The sequence below is a fragment of the Ochotona princeps genome, chromosome 3 (assembly GCF_030435755.1).
Source record: "Ochotona princeps isolate mOchPri1 chromosome 3, mOchPri1.hap1, whole genome shotgun sequence".
Lineage (NCBI taxonomy): Eukaryota > Metazoa > Chordata > Mammalia > Lagomorpha > Ochotonidae > Ochotona > Ochotona princeps.
Window position 1 is genome coordinate 89953976 of NC_080834.1, and position 22703 is coordinate 89976678.

Below are 22703 nucleotides of genomic sequence, written 5' to 3' on the forward strand. Positions count from 1 at the left end.
CCTACCAAGGTAAATCGGGAAAAAACATCAAAGACATTAAAGGCAAAAGGAATAAGAATTATCACTTTTAACCAGTTCCCTTATGTATACACAGAAAAGCCTAAAGAACACTTTTAAAACCCACTACAATAAACAAGTTCAGTAAATTTGCACACTACAAACGTACTTTAAAAGATCAGTTATATTAATAAAAACAGCAAAATAACAATCCAAAAATGAAATAAACAACATAATTTATAAAACCTTCAAGGGGCCCCGGCACAGTAGCCTAGTGACTAAAGTCCTCACCTTGCATGCACTAGGATCCCATATGGGTGCGGGTTCCTGTCCCTGTGGCTTCCCATCCAGCTCCCTGCTTATGGCCTGGGAAAGCAGTTGAGGACGGCCCAAAGCCTTGGGACCCTGTACTTAAATGGGAGACATGGAAGAAACTTCTGGCTTCTGGCTTTGGATTGGCTCAGCTCTCAACATTGCAGTCACTGGGGAGTGAACCAGCAAATGTAAGGTCTATCTTTCTATCTCTCCTTCTCTCCGTAAATCTGACTTTCCAATAAAATATATATATATATATATAAATATTTAAAAAAAACAAAACTTCAAAAAGGATAGAGTATTTAGCAATAAAGCTGTAAAAAGCATGTACATGTACTGAAAGTTACAAAACTATCACTGAAGGAAATCAACAACAACCCAAACAGTTAAGTATCACTCACTGATCAGAAAACTTAATATTATTAGGACAGAAATATAGGGTGGTCGCCTGTGGCACTGGCATCCCATATGGGTCCCATTTTGAGTCCCAGCTGGTCTACTTCCAATCAAAATCCCTACTGATATGCCTAGAAAGGCAATGGAGGAAGGCTCAAGTCTTTGGGACCTTACACTCACGTAGGAGAACCGGGGTAAACTCCTGGTTCCTGGCTCCCATTAAGCACAACTCTAGCCTGTGCAGTCACTTGCTAAGTGAACCAGCCAATGAAAGATTTCTATATCTCCCTATCTCTCTCTCTCTGAATAATAAATATTTTTTAAAAGACAAAGATATTTCATTTAATTAATCTTCTGACAAATATCAAAATACCAGTGTCCTTTTTTTTTCTTTGCAAAAGTGAAAAAATTCATATGGTATTACATGAGACCAAAAAAACCCAAAACAATTAAAGGGCCCAGCGTGGTAGCCTGGTGGCTAAAGTCCTCTCCTTGCATACCCAGGATGCCATATGGGCACCAGTTTGTATCCTGGATGCTCCACTTCCCATCCAGGTCCCTGCTTGTGGTCTGGGAAAGCAGCTGAGGATGACCCAAGGCCTTGGGACCCTGTACTCGCGTGGGAGACCTGGAAGAAGCTCCTGGATCCTGGCTTTGGATGGGAGCTCAGCTCTGGCTGTTGCAGCCACCTGGGGAGTAAACCAGTGGAGGGAGTAATTTCCTGTCTTTCCTTCAATCTGTAAAAATCTGACTTTCCAATAAAAATAGTTTTTTTAAAAAGTCAGAGGATGTACACTTTGAAAACCTAATCCCTAAGGCCAGGATAGTGGCCTAGCAAGGTAACCCTGTACCCGCCACACCAGCATCTCACATTGGCACCAATTCACATCTCAGCTGCCCACTCCCATTCCAGCTCCCTGCTTATGCCCTGGCAAAGCAGGGGAGGATGTTTCAAGTCCTTAGGCCCCTGCACCCATGTGGGAGACCTAGAAGAAAGTTTTGGCACCTGGCTTTGGATCAGCTCCAGCTATCTGGGGACTGAACCAGTGGATAAAAGATCTCTCCCTCTTTCTTTCTCCTTGTAACTCTACCTTTAAAAAAAAAAAAACAACTTAATAACTACTATAACCAAGATGTGTTACTGGCATAAAAATAAACACGTAACTCAGAATAAAACAATCCAAAAATAAACAGCTACATTTAAAGTTAACCAATTTTTTTTTTAGGAGACAGCCAAGACAAGACAACAGGACAAAGTCTTTTCAGCAAAGGTGTTGGAACTAAAGGGTTTCTATCCACATGTAAAATATTTCTTTGGACTCCTTCATTAATATGCACCAAAGTCCACTCTAAAAGTAGACTTAAATGTAAAAAATTAAAGCCATAAAATTCGCAAAACTTAGGAATAAATCTTTGTAATCTTGGGCAAGGCAAAGCCTTCTTAGATGTGACTCCAAAAGCATAAGCATGGGGAAAAAAGGGTGTGGTGCTTAAGTCATCAAAACTTAGAGTGGCTGAAATAATATCAGTAAGAATTAAGAAGGCAAGATATTTGTAGAGTTACAACTACACAATACCAATGAAAGAAAAAATTATGGGCTATCATTGTGGCACAATGAGTTAAGGCCTCAGCTTGCAACAATAGCTTCCCATACCACAGTGTTGATTCTAGACCCAGCTGCTCTGCTTCCAATCCAGGTGCTTGCTAATGCACTGCAATGGATGATGGTCCACATGCTCAGACCTCTGCCACCCCCCCGGCAGACCCAGATGGAATTCCTGGCTCCCAGCCCAGGGAGAGCTGCTGTGATAACTGGGGGAGTGATGAATGAGCTCTGTCACTTGGCCTTTCAAATAAATCTTTCTCTTTAAAAGTAAGACAAAAAGACTAAATAGTACTCCGAGTGGATAGATTCAATGCAATGTCTATTAAAATCCAAATGGTGGGGCCCACACCTTGGCATAGCACATAAAGCTGCCATGTGCAGCCCAGACACTGACACAAACGCCAATTTAGGTCCCAGCCACTGTACTTCTGATCCAGCTCCCTGACAATGAACCCTGCTTCGGAATGGCTCAGCTCCAATCACTGCAGCCATTTGGGGAGTGAACCAGCAGATGGAGGCTCATTCCCTCTCTGTCTTTCCTTCCCCTACTAAATTAGTAAATCTGCAGGGCAAAGCTGTTGCACCCATTGGAAAGAGCCAGAATGGGTGGGGGCTGTCTGCCAGGCCACAGTATCCACCAATAATCCCCAGAACCGGGGGCCAGCAACAGTCAGGCTGGGCAGCAGCACCCAACGGCACATGTGAGATCCAGGGCTGGGAGCAGGCCTGGTAGGAGAACTTGTAGAACTCACGTGCTAGGCTACAGCTGCCTCTGGTGAGAACAAGAGCCAGGGTTGGGGGCACACCAGACCAGCTAGGTTGCAGCACCTACGCATATGTCTGAGCCAGGTCTGGGGAGGCTGGGAAAAGTCGGTCCACAGCACACACCGGCACAAGTGAGAGCCAAGACCAGATAAAGAAGAGGCCAAGTAGGACCACAACACCTGCCAGTTCACATGAGGGCTGGGAGTGTGCCAGGCTGGGCAAGGCTGTTGCACCCACTGGTGACAGGTGGGCTGCACCGATCCAGGCTGTAGATTTTGCTGGTAAATGCCGAGACTGGGGGTGGGCCATCACAGGCACCCACTGGCACACATAAGACCAAGGGCTGGGACAAAGCCCAGTAGGGGAACCTATGGGACTCCTTTGCTGGGCCACTGCTTCCATGGGTGAGAGTCAAAGCTGAAACTGGAAGCGGGCTAAGCTGAGCTAGGCTGCCACACTCGTTGGCAAGGACTAGGACTGGGTGTGAGTCAGGTCAGGCTGGACCCAGTAACCCTTAGTAGCCACAAGATCCAGGGCTGGGGGAACTGTGGGCTCTCCCCTTCTGGGCTGTACCTATTGTTGGTGAACAAAACAACCAGGGCTGGAGTGGGGCAGCTAGACAGGGCAGCAGCACCTGTAAGCATAGGTGAGGTTCGGCTGAGCTAAGCTGAAGCACCAATGGGTGTGCACAAGAGCCAGATGGGAGGCAAGACACAACAGATTAGGTCGAAGCATAGGCTGGCGTATGCAAAACCAGGGCACTGGGAGCAGGTTTGGTGGGCGTTATTGGGGTCGCCCTGACCAGACCACAGCACACACTGGTTTGTGTGACATATGGGGCCAGGGTGGAACTGTGGCTGCTTCCGTCAGTAGGTGCACTGGCTGCTACAGGTGACAGACAACCTGACCCTGCACTGGCCTGTACACATAAAACTGTGAGGTGACTCACGGCAAGGTTTTTTGCAGGACTCACTAATTGGACCACTGGACTCAGACCCCGACCAGAAAAAATCAGAATTTATGTGGAGTCTGACCTTGGGTCTCTGCAGTTGCTGATGCCTGTGCAGTACACAGCATGCCTAGATACACACAGGGGACTTGACGGCCAGCTCCTGTGGGTCAGCAGAGAATGTCAAGTGCCTCATCAGAGGACAGAAAGCAGAACAGGTTGACCACTCTCCTCCTCAAGCTTTGCAACATGCTCCTGGGCTTGTGGATGCACTAAGGTGGATCTGGTCAGCTAATACACCTTGGAAAGGATTTTCTCAACCCTGGAGCAACAAAACCAACAACTGTCTCAGAACTATCCATATCACTCAAGTAACATCCCTTGGAACACTCCTCCCCACATTACCAAAGGGCCACTCCCCAACCCGAGTGCTGATGTAGTTTGACAGCAAAGAGTGGCCCCTTGCCCCTTCTCCTCTTTCCCTTAGGACACAGGGTAATAAAATATTTATCTAACCCACCTCCTCCATACCTCAACCCTCCCCACCTGAATTAAAGACCCACATGGGTGTGCATCCCTCTTAATGATGTAAACAGTATTTAAAAGAAAATGTTAAATTTTAAAATAAAAAAGGACTAGTACACCAGGTCAAACTAAAAGGCTTATGCAAAGAAAATACCACAACCAGTTCCGTGAAAAGGCAACCTATGGAACAGGAAAAGCTATTTGCAAAACACAATTGTTAAGTGACTCACATCAAAATATATAAGCAACTCCTACAACTCAATAGCAAAAAAGGTAAACACTATAACCTGATTTAGAAACAGGCAAAGGGTTAATTTTTGGCACAGTATTAAGCTGATTCCAGGAACATCCACATCCCACATCAGAGTTCAAGCTCCATTCCACTAATGATTCCAGGCTCCTACTAAGGTGCACCAGCAGGTGACAGCTGATGGCTCAAATTCCCAGGTCCCTGCCATCCATCACATGAGATAGAGACTCGTGATGGTGGAGCTTCAGGTTCCTGCTTTCCTCCTGACTCAGCCCCACAGTTGCATTTCTCCAAAGACAATCTATAAATGGCCAATGAGAGTATCTAAGAAGATGCTCAGCATCCCTAAGCATCCGGGAAATGCAACTCAATTGTAATGGGTCATGACCTCACACCTGTTGAGTTGTTCATTAAAAAAATAATATTGTCAAAGATATGAAAAGAATTAAAAACCTTGTATACTGCATTGCTGGTGGCAATGTAACATGATGCAACCACCAAGCAACTTTTGTAGGCTTCTTAAAAGACTAAGCAAGAACTACAATACATTCCAGCAAATCTACTATGGGTATTTACCCACAGAAAAACAAACTCTGTAATATTCAATCACATGGATAAGCCTTGATAACATTATGTTAAGCAAAGTGAGTCCATCACAGAAGTTCAAAGTTCTGTGGTCCTACTGATCCGAGGTCTCTAAGGAGTCCCTCAGAGAAGGACAAAGAGGGATGGCAGTTGCTAGGAGCTGGGGGAAGGCAGAAGCAGAGAGCTGCTGCTATTCAGGAACCAAGTTTCAACCACACAAAATGAAAAAGGAGATCTGCTGACTAACAATGCAAGTTAAAAACACTGTACTGAGCACTGAAAATTTTAACAAGAACAGGCATTTAGCCACATCCCGTAGCTGAGTACCTGGGTTGAATTTCCAGTGTCAGCTCTTGACTCCGGCTTCCTGCCCATGCAGACCCAAATTGAGTTTTCCAAATTGAGTTCCAGGCTCCCAGCTTCAGCCTCAGCCTAGCTTAGCCACCACAGGCATCTGAGGAGTAAACCAACACATTAGAGCACCTTCTGCATACGTGGTGAGCTGTCATTCTCTTTCTATTTCTCCATCCCCCCAGCTCAAATACAAATTTTTAAAAACACATGTTTCTAACATACATTTTTTTAAAAGGTAGATCTTATATATTTTTGCAACTATTTAAAAAAACTAAACTGTGGGGCCTAGCATAGCGGCTAAAGTCCTCGTCTTAGGGCCCTGCGGCGTGGCCTAGCGCCTAAAGTCCTCGCGTTGAACGTGCCGGGATCCCATTATGGGTGCAGGTTCTAATCCCAGCCGCTCCACTTCCCATCCAGCTCCCTGCTTGTGGCCTGGGAAGGCAGTCGAGGACGGCCCAAAGCCTTGGGACACTGCACCCATGTGGGAGACCCGGAAGAGGTTCCTGGTTCTCGGCTTCGGATTGGCGCAGCACTGACCGTTGTGGTCGCTTGGGGAGTAAATCATCGGACAGAAGATCTTCCTGTCGTTCCTCCTCTCTGTACATCTGACTTTGTAATAAAAATAAATAAATCTTTAAAAAAATAAATAAATAAAGTCCTCGTCTTAAATGTGCTGGGGTCCCATATGGGTATCGGTTCTAATCCTGGTGACCCCACTTCCCATCCAGCTCTCTGCTTGTAGCCTGGGAAATTAGTCAACGACGGCCCAAAACCTTGGGACTCTGCACCACGTGGAGACCCGGAGGTAGCTCCTGGCTCCTGACTTGGACTGGCTCACCTCCAGCCATTGCGGCCGCTTGGGGAGTAAACCATCAGGTGGAAGATCTTTCTCTCTGTATCTCCTGCTCTCCGTATATCTGCCTTTCCAATATAAATACATACATACATACATACATACATACATACATACATAAATAAATAAATCTTTTTTTAAAAAAACTAAACTATGGGGCCTGGGATGGGTACCAGCATCCCACACAGGCACCAGTTCCAATCCCAGCTATTCCACTTCTGATCTAGCTCCCTGCTAATGGCCTGAGAAAGCAGTGGAGGATGGTTCAAGTCTTCGGATTCCTGCACCCATGCGAGAGACCCATTAGAGGTTTCTGGCTCCAGGGTTCAAATCATCTCAGCTCCAGCCATTGAGGCCAATTGGGGATGTGCACTACTCTCAGGGGAAGTGTAACCAGAACAAGCCCATAGCTTTGGGCTTTTTATGAAGCCTGATTACAGAGATGAGTGGCCTCCATCAGATGCTGGTGAGCCGCTGAACCTTCAGTATCCCTCCCCAGCCCAAGAGGTAAGCCTGCAAGCTCCTACCACCTAACCACAAGATCATTTCCCTCAGCAACCAGCCCCGCTCCTAGCACTAACTGCTAAAGGCAGAGCAGTCATGGCTAGTGATGTTTGAGAACAGCATTGTCTTTTCATCTATTTAAGTGCTTCCAAAATATGAGGTAGGCCAAACTACAGCAAAGCCATTTTATCAACATATTAACATCAGTTCTTCTTTTTTATTTTCTTTTTTCTAATATGCATTTTCTGTTTCCTCCATACTTTTTTAAAGATTTATTTGAAAGGCAGAGTACAGAGAGACAGAGAGAGTTCTTCCATGCACTGTTTCATTCTCCAGATGGCTTCATGGCCAGAGTTGAGCCAGACCAAAGCCAGGAGCATCATCAGGGTCTCCCGACATGGGTGGTAAGGGTCCAAATACTTGGGCCATCTTCCACTGCTTTTCCAAGACCATTACAGGGAACTGGATTGGGAGGAGGGCAACTACAACATGAATCAGCACCCACATGGGATGCCTGTCACAGGCAACAGCTTTACCTGCTATACAACCCTAGCCCCTACAAACTTTCTTAAACACACTTTTTATTTGAGGGAAGACTGACAAAGGAAGATATCTTCCATCTGCTGGTTCATTCCCCAAACTTCACCAACAGCCAAGGCAGACTAAGCCGAAGCTAGGAGGCTCGGAGTGCAGAAATCCATCCAGATTTCTCACACAGATGGCAAGGACCCAGGCACTGGTGCCATCACCTGCTTCCTCCCATGGTACATGTTAGCAGCAAGCCGGATTGGAAGCAGAGACTATACTAGATTCCAGGTACTCCTACATGCAACATGTTGTCCCATGTGGTGACTTAATCCACTATATCACAACACCCACACCTATGAATTTCTCACATGAAACATTTTTTAAAAATCTTTACTTATGGTAAAGTCTTGGTTTCTTTTTACTTATGGTAAAGTCTTTTGTCTTGTTTCATTTTTTTATACAAAGAAAATACTACTGAGGAACATTCATCAAGCTTTAGGACACCCACAGTCCTTATGCAGTCCAGGGCCTGATTCCCAGCCTGCGCTCCTGACCCCAGTGCCCTGCTGGTGAAGATCGGAGGAGCCAGTGGTGACTGTTCCAACAGCTGAGGTACTGCTGCCAGGAACCCAGATCCCTAACTCCTGAGCCTTTTGTCCTGGCCCTGCAGCCCCAGGCCCTAACCAGACATCACCCCTGTCAACATCTGGGGAAGGAACCAGCCAGCAGGTAAGAACTTGCTCTTGCTCTTGCTCTCTGCTTCTCAAATAAAAACTAAAAAAAAAAAAAAAACAATTACATCATCTTCTAACAATATCCTGCTTAAATAACTTTAAAATATTTCATACAAACATTCAATTTACATCTTATTTACCTGCACTGCACCTCATGTTTTCAAACTCATTTTCTAGGACATAGAAAACACATAAACTCTAACAACCAACTCAACTTTGGCGATACGCCAAGTGAAAGGAATACATTTGAAATCAGGGTAAGTCACCTGATATTGGAAATCTGACAAGCAGGCTGCTTCAGCCGTGCACGGCTTGGTGACCTCCAGCACCACTGCTGTGACCCATCCTCCTCTGTGCTTCCCACAGGCCCTTTGCCCTTCACTCAGAATCAAGCTCTCTGAAAATGACCGAGCAACTCCCCCCACCCTTCAGCGAATGTTTCTTAAGATTTATGCATCTGAAAGGCAGTCACAGAGAGAAGTGGGGGAAGAGGAGAAGTTGGGGAGGAGAGACAAGCAGGGGGTGTGAAAAAGAGAGAGAAAAACAATTTCATCCATAGGTTCACTCCCCCAAATGGTTGCAATGGCCAGGGTTGGGTCAGGCAGAAGCCAGGAGCCAGGAACTCCATCTGGGTCTCCCACAGGAGTGCTGGGTCCGAAGAACTTGGACCATTTTCAGCTGCTTTTCCAGGTACATCAGCAGAAAGTTGGATCCAAAGGGAGCAGTTGTGAGTCGAACTCAATGCTCATGGGATGCCAATGTTGCAGACAGTGGTTTAATCTACTGCATCATAACACCAGGTCATCAAATCTTTTTCTAAGGTTACAATCAGCACAACAATTTACCATTATAGTGATTTTCACTCAATAAATGTTATGATATTTTGGGTCTAGCACATTAGCCTAGCAGTTAAGGTACTCGCCCTACACATACCAGGATCCCATATGGGCGCTGATTCTAATTCCAGCTGCCCGCTAGCCATTTAGCTCCCTGCCTGTGGCCTGGGACAGCAGTCGAGGACAGCCCAAAGCCTTCGGACCCTGCACTTGTATGGGAGACCCGAAAGAAGCTCGTGGCTCCTGGCTTTGAATCAGCTCAGCTCCAGCCATTGCAGTCACCTGGGGAGTGAATCATCAAACAGATCTTCCTCTCTGTCTCTCTTCCTCTCTGTATATTTGACTTTCAAAAGAAAATAAATCTTTTTTAAAAAGTTAAGATATTTTAATAATTTTGGATAGATATAAATTAAAAATTGGGCCTAAGACATCACACTGAACTTTCACTGTGTTTCAAGATTTTGCGATGGGTGTCCGGGAAGAAGAGGGGGAATCACTTGGAATCCCTGCATCCTACATTGAAGAGACTCAGTATCTGGCTGCTGTACAGTCTGGGAAGCAGCAGCCCAAGTACACGGGCCCTTGCCTCCTGCAGTGGAGATCTGCACGGAGCTCCAGGCTCCTAGCTTCAGCCCAGTGTAGGCATCTGGGAAGTGAAGCAGCAGATAGACAACACCTCTCTCTCCGCCTTTGAAATAAAATGGAAATAATTGTTTAACAACTTACATGTGACATTTTTTAGAACTTTCAAACATTTTCCCAAAACGCTGATTACAAAACTGAAAAGTTTGTAATGGTTATAACACCTTGCTAAATGCAGCACTCAACAAACATGCGAATTTGAAAAAACAATAATTCTCTTAAAAGTACTTGATACTTCTCACAATGCAATTATTTAAAGCTTTTGTTATTTAACTTGTACAGCAAGAAAAAAATGCCATTTTCCACATTAACATGATAAAAATTAATTTTCATAAACAATTAAAAACTAAATTATAATAGAAATAACAAGAGACTTGGGCCCAGTGCAATAGCGTAGTGGCTAAAGCCCTCGTCTTGCATCCACCAGGATCCCATATGGGCACTGGTTCTTCTCCCGGCTGCTCCACTTCCCATCCAGCTGCCTGCCTGTGGCCTGGGAAATTAGTCAAGGACAGCCCAAGGCCTTGGGACCCTGCCCCTGCGTGGGAGACCCTGAAGAAGCTCCTGGCTCCTGGCTCAGACCAGCTCAGCTCCAGTCTTTGTGGCGACTTGGGGAGTGAACCAGTGGATGGAAGACTTTTCTATCTCTCTTCATCTCTGTAAATCTGACTTTCCAACGGAGGAAAAAAAGAAGTAACAAGAGACCTGACTTATACATTATCTGGGACCACAGATAATCTCTCTGAAACATCATTTCTTCAACTATAGACTTACTACTCTTCCATATCCAAAATCCTGTATTCTAATGTTCTACAATATACTTTATCACCTGCATTCCTTCGTCATTCTGATAACAACTCTGGACTAAGATTCATATCATATGTGATATAAAGCTATTAATTACATAATAAACTACTTTCATAGTTTTGAATTATTTGGGAGATGTTACTAGGAACCAACTAGATGAACTTCAGCACTACAGACTTGTTTAAAGGTTATCTGGTTATTCCAGCTGGAGATAACAGTGTAGGTTGCTTTACCTAGGCAAGTATTACACTGCTGGGAGACAAGCAGTCAATGTTGGCGTGCAGTCTGTGCCTGGTTAATACCAATGTGTTAACTACACCAGTATGCCAGCATAGTTGCTTATTCTATTTCTCTTTTTTTAAAGATAAGAGCGGAAGGCAGGGAATACCAGCCCTCCAAGGGCCTCAAGGCAAGGGGACTGCCGACTGCTGAGGAAGAAGGCCTGGGGACACACTGGAGTGGGAATGGCTGAGGGCAGGTTTGACAGAGAAGGAATGACTTCTGTGGGCTTCTACGGTCCTAGCCACTGCACTTACAGGTAGGCAAGAGAGCTGAGACAGAGTGGTTTACAGGGGGGAAACTGGAGGGCATGTTTAGGTCAGGCCAAGGCACTTGCCCACCACCCTCTGGCACACACAAAAGCTGGGGCTGGGAGGCAAGCCTTGCTGGGCTAGACCATAGTACCTACCCTCACAATGTTGCAGCAAGGGGTAAGCCACATCAGGCTGGGCTGCAGCACCCACCAGAACAGGAGAGAACCAGATCTGGGAGCAGATTCTGTAGGAAACAAGTGGGCTAACCTCTTGACTGTGGCACCCACCAGTTTGCTTGGGGAACTGGGGATGGTGACAGGTTGAGCCAGGCTAGATCAGAGAACTCACTTGACTCACGGGAGCTGGCACTGGAAAGGGGCTGGCTGGGCCAGCATGCAGCACTGTCAGTACATGCAAAGGCCAGGACTGAGGGCAAACTATGCCAAGCAGGACACAGCACATGCCAATATACCTGAGATCCTGGCCTGGTAAAGGAGCATGAGAAATCCCCCTGTTAAGCCACAGTTCCCGCTGGAGAACACAGCAGCTGGGTCAAGGGGTGGGCCAAGCCAGGTAAGGCTGCAGCACTGGTCAGCATCTGTGGGGGTCAGGTCTGTGGGTAGATTAGGCTGTGCCAGGCTTCAGTACCACAGGCACGCACTAGAGCCAAGACAGGGTGTGGGCCACACCCAGCTAGGCAAGGCTGAAGCACCACCAGCATGCATCTAGTCTGGGTTTGGGGACTGGCCAGACAGGGGTAGGCTCCAATACCCACTGGCACTCACAAGAGACTGGGTGTGGGATAGACCTGGCTAGGCCAGAGCACCAGAGCCAGGTCAGGGGTAGGCCAGTATAGTCTAGGCTGCAGCAAGAGCCCAAATGGGTGCAGGGCAGTCGGGCTAAGCCACAGTACCTGCCACTGAGTGCTAGGACTGTGGCCAGCCATGTAAAGCTGGACTGCAGTATCTCCTGGAACACAAAAGATCCAGGGCTGGGAGCAGGATCTGGTAGGGGAACCTGGGAAATTTCCCTGTTATGCTGAAGCTTCTGCTGGTGACTGTGAGTCAGGACTGAGGGTGGGATAGGCCAGGCCAGGCTGGGTTGAAACATCCATTGGCATATGTGTGAGCCAGGTCTGGGAACAAGCCAGGCTGAGCCAACCCACAGCACACACTGGCATAATCAGGAGCCAGGATGGGTCACAGACCAGGTCAGGCAGGACCACAACACATGCCAGTTCACATGGGCGACAGGGATGGGCCAGACTGGGCTAGGCTGCCGCACCTGCAGATAAGAGCTAGAACTAGGAGGGGGCCAGATTGAGTAAGGCTGTGGAACCTCCTGGCAAACGCCAAGACTAGGGGCAGGACATCTCAGACTGGGCCACAGCACCCACTGGCATGTGCAAGACTCAGAGGCTGGAAGCTAGGTCTGTAGGGAAACTTTAGGGGCTCCTTTGCTGGGCTGGGCTTCATGAGAACTGAGACTGGGGGTAAACCAGGCTGGGATAGATTGCCACATTCACTGACATCCACCAGAGCCAGAATGGGTGGTAACCAGCCCAGCTAGCCCACAGACCCTTCTGGAAAGTGCCAGGGCCTGGTAGGTTATGTATGCCTGGACTGCAGTACTCCCTGGCAGGTACAAGAGCTGGAGCTGGGAGTGCACTTGGTAAGGAAACTGCGGGCACTACTCTGCTAGGCTACAGCTGCCACTGGAGAGCACAAGAGCCAGGCTGGTGGCAGACTGGGCTGAGTTAAGCTGCAGCACTCATGGGTATGCACAGGAGCCAGATGCGATGCAGGATGCACCGGGCTAGGTCAAAGCAGGGACTGGCATGCACACACAAAAACCAGGGCGGGAGGATGGGGGGTTTGGTGACAGTTATTGGGGGTCACCCTGATCAGGCGACAGCATCTGCTGGTACGCATAAGGAGTAAGTCTGTGGCAGGCTAGGCTGGACTGGGCTAAGCTTCAGCACCCATCACTTTGCATGAGAGATGGGGCTAGGTACAAGATTGACTGGGCAACTGCACCCACCAATATGTGACGGCCAGCTCCTCTGGGTCAGCAGAGAATGTCAAGTGCCTCATCAGAGGATAGAAAGCAGAACAGGTTGACCACTCTCCTCCTCAAGCTTTGCAACATGCTCCTGGGCTTGTGGATGCACTAAGGTGGATTTGGTCAGCTAATACACCTTGGAAAGGATTTTCTCAACCCTGGAGCAACAAAACCAACAACTGTCTCAGAACTATCCATATCACTCAAGTAACTTCCCTTGGAACACTCCTCCCCACATCAAGGTCTCTAGGACATCATCAAATGACCATCACCCATCCGCAGGTAATAATGTAGTCTGAGAACTCCCTCCCTGCAGACACAGGGAAAAAAAAATATTGAAACATGTGTCCCACCCACCTTGCTCCATACTTGGACACCTCCCATCCTAATTGGAGACCCACATGAGCATGCATCCCTTTCAATTAAGTAAACAATGTTAAAAATAAAAACAAACAAAAAAAGAGTATCTGGGTCTGTTTTGTCTGAAGGTCAGAGTTACAGAGAGAGAGAGAGAGAGAGAGAGGGAGAGAGAGATGGAGAGAGGTCGATCTTCCATCTGCTGTTCACTTCACAGGTGTCCACAATGGCCAGGGCCAGGAGCCAGTAGCTTCATCCAGGTCTCCCAAGTGGGCGTTAAGGGTCCACGCACTTTGGCCATCCTCTGCTGCTTTCCCCTGGCCACTAGCAGGAAGCTGGATTAGAACTGAAATACCTGGGATATGAACGTGTGCTCATATGGGATGCCAGCATCATAGGCGACTGCTCTCTTCACAATACCAAAATGCCAGCTCCCACCACTCCTCCATGTAAGACTGATCTATTGATCTGCAAGCCAGAGTAACATGGCAAGTACACTGACTCTGTGTCTTAAGTCCTCACCTTACAAGTGCCAGGATCTCATATGGGCGCTGGTTCGTGTCCCAGCTGCTCCACTTCCCATCCTACTCCTTGTGGTCTGGGAAATTAGTCAAGGACAGCCCAAAGTCTTGGGACCCCACATCCGCATGGGAGACCCAGGAGAAGCTCTGGTCTCCTGGCTTTGGATCGGCTCAAGTTCAGCCATTGCAGTCACTTTGGGAGTGATTCAATGGACACAAGATCTTCCTCTCTGTTTCTCCTCCTCTCTGTATATCTGAATTTCCAATAGAAGTAAAATAAATCTTTAAAGATATACAGAGAGGAAGAGAGACAGAGAAAATCTTCCACCTGCTGATTCACTTCCTGAGGGCCACAGGAGCTTCCTGCAGGTCTCCCATATGGGTGTAGGGTAACAAGGCTTTGGGATGTCCTGCACTGCTTTCCTAGGCCACAAGCAGGGAGCTGGATGGGAAGTGGGGCTGCTGGGATTAGAACTAGTGCCCATATGGGATCCTGGCAAGTTCAAGGCGAGAGCTTTAGTCACTAGGCTACCACATTGGGCCCAAAAACAAATAAATCTTTAAATGGAAGGAAGGAAGAAAGCAAGGGAGGAAGGAAGGAAGGAACAGAAAACAGAGTAGCCAATTTTCAACTAAGCACTTGATAACAGGTTGCAGGTGTCCTAAGGAGCAGCTTAACCCACTGCACCTCAACAACCATACAGCAATACTGGCATTTCACTCTAGTTATTTGTGTGGAGACCATCAAATACACTGTAGGATGCTTAGCATGTACCCACTAGAAGCGAGCAAAGTGCCCCAGTGACAACCAAAAATGTCTACAGGTGTCATCAAAACCACCTCAGGTCTGAGCAGTGTTGTATTAGAAACTTCGAAGTACTTTTAAGGATTCCAAAGAAATACTGTGTGCATGTGTGTGTGTTTTGTAATACAGCAAGAAAAGCTAACAATATTTTCCAACAAAACAAAAAGGTACAATTGTAACTTATACACCCTAGGAAGCAAAGGTTCCCTTCTGAATGAGGCCTACTGAAAAATATTAACCAAATATTGTTTTGTGTGGCTGCTGTATTAAAGCTGTGTGGGAAATCCACAAGAAGTCCATACACCTTGAGAAGCACCCTCAATGAAGAGGGGCAAAGGTTTCAAAGAAAGTAATGAGGTACACATAATTCCTCCTCTCTCCAGCATCTGCCAGGAGGCTAAACAATTCCAGTTACTTGCTCTTCTCTAACCACTGAGGATACCCACATCCACCAGAGCTAAACACCAAAAGCATCTATTTTAATCAAATGTAAATGTGATATAAATCCAATTAAAAGCAACAAGAATGTCCTCAAGCCCTTTATGTTTTCAAAGAGGTCAAAGAAGCCCAGTGAACAGCAATCACATTTCAATGTTAACACAGAAAATGAGACATTCCCACATTAACATTTTTAGCTCTTTAATACTCACTATAAAATTAACTGAGCCACATTTTCCAACAAACAGATAAATACCCAGTTTCCTCAGTCTATTCTCGGATAGGTCATCAGACTGGGAATAAGAGACCCAGAGTCTATTCCCAGCTGCAAAACAGACTGGTAATCTCAAGCAAATCATTCACTCAGGTTAAGGTTCTACGCCCATATCATGCTGACAATATTGAAAATCTGCCCAGAAACAAGCACACAGAAACCCAGGACTAACTCCCGCACCCAAAGCACAACTGCAAACATATTTTTAGATTTAATAAATCTGAATAGGATTTTATTTATAGCAACATTTAACATACTTGAAATTTCAAAACTGGTATCTCTACTATTGCTCTATATAAAATTAGTAAGAAATATTGTTTTTAGTCAATTCTGCAAAATTTGTATGCAAACTAAACAAATCACAATTATTGCATAAAGCAACAACAAAAAAAGCTGTTTTTTAAAAACAAGCTTTGGGAAAAGTTCAACTTTCACATTTCTTAATTAGCTTTTGGTCTAGTATACAAGTAGTTATTTCCTGGCAATGTCAGGGGAAAAAAAGTGCTTTGCATAGTCTGGAGAGCAAAAGTTTGCCCCATAACCTAAATCTAGAAAGGCCTTAGGATTGTTCTTACCACTAAGCATGCAGATTTTACTAGTGCAACTAACATAAGCATGCAGTACATCTGTCGCTTCTGACACAAAGTTAAAAAATAAATCCTCTCCTAGACCAAGTTACCCTGCCGACTTTCCGTAGCCCACAGACTGTAAACACGATGCAGCGCAATGGAGGTTTTGTAAAAAGGAGTTAGGAGGGAGAGGAGGAGGGTCAAACGGCCTGCGGCAGCCACCCTCACCCCCACCCCCAACCACGCAGTGAGGTAGACACTTGTTAGCCACCCAGAAGCCACTCACTTAGTTTCCCAGTTCGTTCAGAGAAGGGGCCCCCACGCTGCGCCTGCCGGACGACCCGGAAGACGATGTCAGGGAGGCCAGGCCGCCGCAAGGGCTCCAGCGCCCCACCTCGGCAGGCTAAGCCTGGGATCGTGCGCGCTCCGCTGCCAGCCAGCACTCGGGTCCACGCACGCGCGTGCGTCCACGTGTACACACACACACACACACACACACACACACGCTCCGCTGCCAGCCAGCACTCGGGTTCACGCAAGCGCGTGCGTCCACGTACACACACACACACACACCCCTCAACAAAAGAAAACCGTGGGAGCCGCGTGGCCAGAGCCCCTCCCGCTGCGCCGGGGTCCCAGGGCCTGCTCACTTGAGTGTAGCGTCCCCGAAAAGGCCGAGTGTGCGCACAAATCGCGGTTTCCCTGCCGCCGCCGCTGCCGCTGCTGAGCCCGCAGCCAGAAAAGCCAACAGATAAGTGCGGCTGGGCTCCCCACTTCCTGGGTATCTTAAATAAAGTTATTACATTTGATTGCCCTTGGTAAAAATTCACTCCCCTACAAAGCACGGTCTGCTTAATTAAGTCCCTTTTCCTTAGTGAGCCCAGAATGAATAGTAGTAGTCCACATCACACCCCAGAACAGTCTTAACAGTAAAAGGCCTTTCAGTAACCTGCCTCAGTTCTCCCTCTTCTTTCTCCGTAAGTGATGCATTTCATCTTTTGGCTGCCTTTGCCACATTTTCCCCAAAAATCATCTCTAGGCCATCTTGCCATCTGAACTTTTTTGAAGTTTACTTTTCTAATAGTGACAAGCTGCGTAAGTCCCTTCCATAGCACCTCTATTTCAGCTACGCAAAAATCTCTCCACAGTTAACCTCTAGAATTTTTATCAACACCAACCAGATCAACTCAAACACAACCTCTACAACCTGCTCCAGCACTGTTTTTATCTGTTTCCTTACTCCCTAAGAACTAACACTTTGCAATTTAATAAACAAATCTGCCCCTCAAAGGGCCCTCAAAGAGGCCACCAACTGCTGAAAGCTTCCATTTCTAAAGTATACCTCTAATAACTTGACAACAATCGGGCTCGGTAGCGTGGCCTAGTGGCTAAGGTCCTCATCTTGATCCCATATGGCTACTGGTTCTAATCCCGGCAGCTCCACTTCCTCTCTATCTCTCCCCCTCTCAGTATATCTGACTTTGTAATAAAAATTAAAAAAATAAATAAAAAACTTTAAAAAAAACCAAATGTATAAAAATAAATAAATAAAAAATAACTTGACAACAATCTTTTAAAATATTCTCTATGAAACGGTTTCAACATTCCTCACTACCGGGCCATTTTCCCTAAAGACTAATTATACAAGCTATTCAGATGGATGCACTCTCACTACCATTCTACCCATCTACACAGACAAGTGTGTTCAAGTTGACAAATACAGGACTTAGCAGGACACAGTCACCCAGTCATCATAAGCCCTTAGATATCGGTTCTCCATTTTACAAGGGAAATCCCACGCCAGCCTAGGTTTCCAAGTATCCCACTTCCAGCTTGTGTCAAACTACTCTAGTCATCATTTCAAACATGCCTCTCTCCATTTCTTTAATCATTCCCAACATTTTCCTCAAAATACTCCACACAGGGGCCCAGCGCAATAACGTAGCAGTTCACCTTGAACACGCCGGGATCCCATATGGGCGCCAGTTCTAATCCCGGCAGCTCCACTTCCCATCCAGCTCCCTGCTTGTGGCCTAGGAAAGCAGTTGAGGCCGGCCCAAAGCCTTGAGTTCCTGTACCCACGTGGAAGACCTGGAGACCTGCAGGAAGTTCCTGGCTTTGGATTGGCTCAGCTCCAGGGAGTGAACCACTGGATGGAAGATCTTCCTCTCTGTCTCTCCTCCTCTCTGTATATCTGCCTTTCCAATAAAAATAAATAAATCTTTAAAAAAAAAAAAAAACCACACAGAACACCTCTTCTCTCCCCACCGCCCAACAACAGAACCTAGAAATGATCCTAGAACAATCAGACCACACTGCTACATCCTATCCCCACGTTTGGGAAGCTGGGCCCTCCAGGATCTCTGTGGAGGCTTCCTCATCACACACTGCATCACAGGTGCAGAAGCAGAACAAAGCAAGAGGACTGTCCAGAGCTAGACACGGGCAGAGATTCGGAAACAAGGCAGCACCAGGATGGAACACCACCCATTCTATGTATTATCACAATATTTTGCTCACTGTCATTTCGTGTTTCTGTGTCTTCTCCCTCTCTTTCCCTCTGAAACATACACTAACATCAAAAACTCTGACCTAAACCCAGAAAAGGAAAGTGCTCTTTGCTGAGAGGTTGCAGAATCATGGGAGGGACAGAATGCAAATACAGAGAAATCTATTTCTTTCTCTCTCTAATTTTGCCTTTCAAGTAAATAAATAAATCCTTTAAAAAGTTAAATAACCACTGCTAGGTAAAGTGCTTGAGAATCCAGAAGCCAGTAAAAGGGAAGAAGTGATGGAAAACAAAGTTTGACAAAAATACCACTGAAATACCATGATTTAGAACTGGACAAACTAAAGCTTGAGAGTCGAAACACAAGCCAAAGAAAAAAGGGCCTGGTCTAAGTCTTAAATACCAGCAACAGAGGTAACTAAGTGGAAGATAAGCTTTAAACCCCCACGATTCTAATGCTCAAGACCAAAAAAAAGGTAAAGTCTCAGTTTCAGGTAAATTTTGTTTCCAGAATTGGCAAAACAGCTCCTTTACAGAAACTCAAAAGATAAACATGAACTAAAATAAGCCAAGAAAGCATTTTCTCTATCTTGCTGTGGGTACTAAGTACAATGGGAGGACAGAGCAAAAGGGGGCCACCTTAGGAACTTGGATGTGTCCTTTCTACCCTCGCTGCCACGCCTGAGTCACCCAGGCACTATGGCTGTTTCCCGGGCGGCATGTCTACCCACATTTTCTCTGCTACTAGGTACTCCTTTCCCTTCTCCTTCCTGCTCTTATTCACATACAGGTCACCGCCCACCTCCTCATTCACTTCCAGTCCCTCCATTTACTGCCTTCTATCGACTTGTCCATGTTGTGTTGCCAACAAACTGCCCCACATTCTTCGCTTTTCACCTCCACCTCCATTTTATCCAGTCTCATTGCTAATCCACAAATATCCCTCAGTTGAATCTGCATCAGAATAATGTAGATGAAGTTATGATTTTTCCAAATATTATTTTATTTTATAAAGAAATCAAAAGGTTAGTAAATCTAACAATATTTTTATTTCCCTCAATTTCAATACCTCAAACATTTATATCATGTTTTGCCTCTTCACCTTAACTCAAACGTGGCTTTTTCTGGACCACCTGCTTCCACAAACTGGCAATGTCAGTCTCTTGATAAAGGGACTCAACCCCAGGTCCACTCACACTGTTAGTCAAGTAGTTAAAGAAGAAGAAAATGCCTGTAGTTTTCTTAACTCACTTAGGTCACTCATTCTCCAGACACTTCAACTCTGTGTTGTCCATACTCAACCATCATTCTCCATGACTTCTACAAGCATGCTAAAGACTTCCCACACCCCGACCTTCCTGAGTTCTGAAGCCTTCACATGCACACAGCCCACCACACTGCTCATAAGCTGCAAGTGCATACTACCACAGCGAGCCAGGACTTCAGCCTCACCCCCCCCCCCTTGTATTTCCAATCCTAACCACTGCATACTCTGATTCACTAACCTCCCATACAACTGAAAACTGTCCCTCAGCCTTTTTATGACTTCCCTCCCCTAGAACATTAGGGCCTTCCACTGCCCTCGGTGGGCGTCTTCACCGTCTGTTCTCCTCACAGCAGCACACCAGGGTTGGAGCACCACCAGAAGGTCACTGAATAATCCCAACCATTTGCACACACAAATCCGTAATCTCATCCAACTCAATCCCTCCCGAAAGACTCCTCAAATCACACCTTCTCCCCTGTAATCATGTCCTCTTACAGCTTGTAAAATGCTTTTTACTTCTTGCCTGTAATTTTGAAATGTTATTCTTCCTTCCTAGATTCCTACCCTTATCGCTGTTCATGTTCTTCCAGTTTCCTCAGTAAAGCCCCATGTATCCTAGTCTCTAAATTGTTCTCTTAATCACAACCCCCCCCCAAAAAAAGAATCTGAATAGAAACCCTATTCCCAGTCCTCCTGTGCTCAGCAGTCACACTTGAACTGTCCACCCTGGCTTAGCTGAGCACCTGCTTCTACTCTGTGCACACGCTTGCACACGACTCTCGGCACAGGATTCTGCTCTGATGTTCCTGCTTGCATTACTGCTCCTCTTTCTGGCCCAACTTGTGTGGATTTTCCCAATGTCTGTCCTGGAGCTCTCTCTAACTCCCCCCTCAGAATCTCAACCCTAACCACTACTTCCATCTTCTTTCTGCATGTGAATATCTCTCCTTAAATCCCAAAAACAATCTTTAAGCCATCACCCTCTGCTACAATCCTGAGGAACAAGAATATATATACTTGAAACTTGATTCTTTACTGCTTCAATTAACACTTCAATTATCAGTCAATCCACACAATTTCATAACCATCAGCACCCTATCAAATCTAGAATTAGCAGCTTCAATTATCGACTCTGTGTTAGTCCAAAATTTCCACTGGATCTTTTTCAGCTCCAAGTCAGTATTTGCCTCCAGCTAGATAAATGCCCCTGAGCACTCGGACTGCTGCTTCACTTATGGGTCGATGTGCCTTAGAACAACAAAACATTTCTGCTGCCTGATTCAGTAACTTCTGTTAGCGGCAGTCTCAGTCACCAGGTAAAAAAGCCCCTGAAGGATTCTTTTTCCCCAATTTCCCAAAAGTACAGGTGACATCAAATCTTTTTTTTTTAATTTCTTTATTTTTATTGGAAAAGCAGATTTAGAGAGGAGAGACAGGAAAATCTTCCATCTGCTGGTTCACTCCCAAGTGGCTGCAACAGCCAGAGCTGAGCTGATTCAAAGCCAGGAGCCTGGAGCTTCTTCCAGGTCTCCCACACGGGTGCAGGTCCCAAGGCTTTGGGCCGTCCTCAACAGCTTTTCCAGGCCACAAGCAGGGAGCTGCACAACAAGTGGAGTGGCCAGGACACAAACTAGTGCCCATCTGGGATCCTGGCACTAGAGGAGCATTACTGCGCCACTGTACTGGACCCATCCAATCATGATTTCCTTTTCTTGAGGTATTTCTGCCTCTGTGCCTTGCCTTTCACTTGCACCACAACAATCCCATCTTAAGAGTCTTGGCTTCTCACCTGTCATACACAGCCTTGTAACTCTCGCAGTCAACAGGTTCTCTTGGCAAAGTGGGGCAGGAAGGGTGGCAGGAGGTGGGGGTGAAGCGAATCACCAAACTAATATACTTTTAAGGTTTTCTGGGGAATGCGGGGGAGGAGGGTATTTTGGGCCTTCTTTTAATTTAAAAGGCAGAGAAAACTCTCATGGCCTAATTCACTCCCCCAAGCATTCACAAACAGCTGGGCCAGGGGTTGAAGCAGGGAGCCAGGAACACATTCCTGTTCTCCCATGGGAACAGCAGAACCCATTGGTTCAGACCATCTTGGCTGTCAGGGTCCACATTAGCAGAAAGTTAGAATCAGGAGAGCCAGGAACTGAACCCAGGTACACTAATGTGGGATGAAGGCATCCTAACGAAAATCAACTCAAGGCCAAGCACCTGCCCATAGCTGTGATCACTTTTCCTGGGTTTTGTTTGTTTGAAAAGCAGTCACACAGAGGAGACAGAGATCTTCTACCCACCAGTTCACTACTCCCCAAATGGCTGCAAAGGTAAAACCTGGGCCAGTTTCAAAGCCAGGAGCCAAGAGCTTCTGGGTCTCCTACGTGAGCTCAGAGGCCCCAGCACTAGGGCCATCCTCAACTGCTTTCCCAGACCACAAGCAGCGAGGGAGCTGGATGGGAAGCAGGGATATATGGGATCCCAGTGTGTTCAAGGTGAGGACTTGAGCCACTAGGACACAGAGCCAGGATCCACATCAGTATTCTTAAGCACTTCATTATTTGCCCAGTCCAAAATCATCACTGGTTCCCCACTGCATACTGAATCAACTTGAAGCTACTTTGATTTCCAAAACTTAGAAACCATCCACCTGCGCAATGAGAAGCACACTGTGACACATTCAAATAGTGGAATCTCACACAGTACAGACAGTGAATTACAGCTATAC

General features: G+C 46.3%; 1 protein-coding gene across 5 annotated transcripts in view; it reads right to left on the bottom strand.

Annotated features, from left to right (window-relative positions):
• The window catches only part of ZNF148 (zinc finger protein 148), a 154929-nt gene that overhangs the window by 121015 nt on the left and 11211 nt on the right, over positions 1-22703 (bottom strand). For 2 of the 5 annotated variants that reach the window (XM_058662016.1, XM_058662012.1), the window contains exon 2: positions 5717-5843. The exons of the other annotated variants lie outside the window; for them this stretch is intronic. The gene's annotated coding sequence lies outside the window, so the exon portion shown is untranslated. The remainder of the gene's footprint in view (positions 1-5716; positions 5844-22703) is intronic. 5 annotated transcript variants of the gene reach the window in all.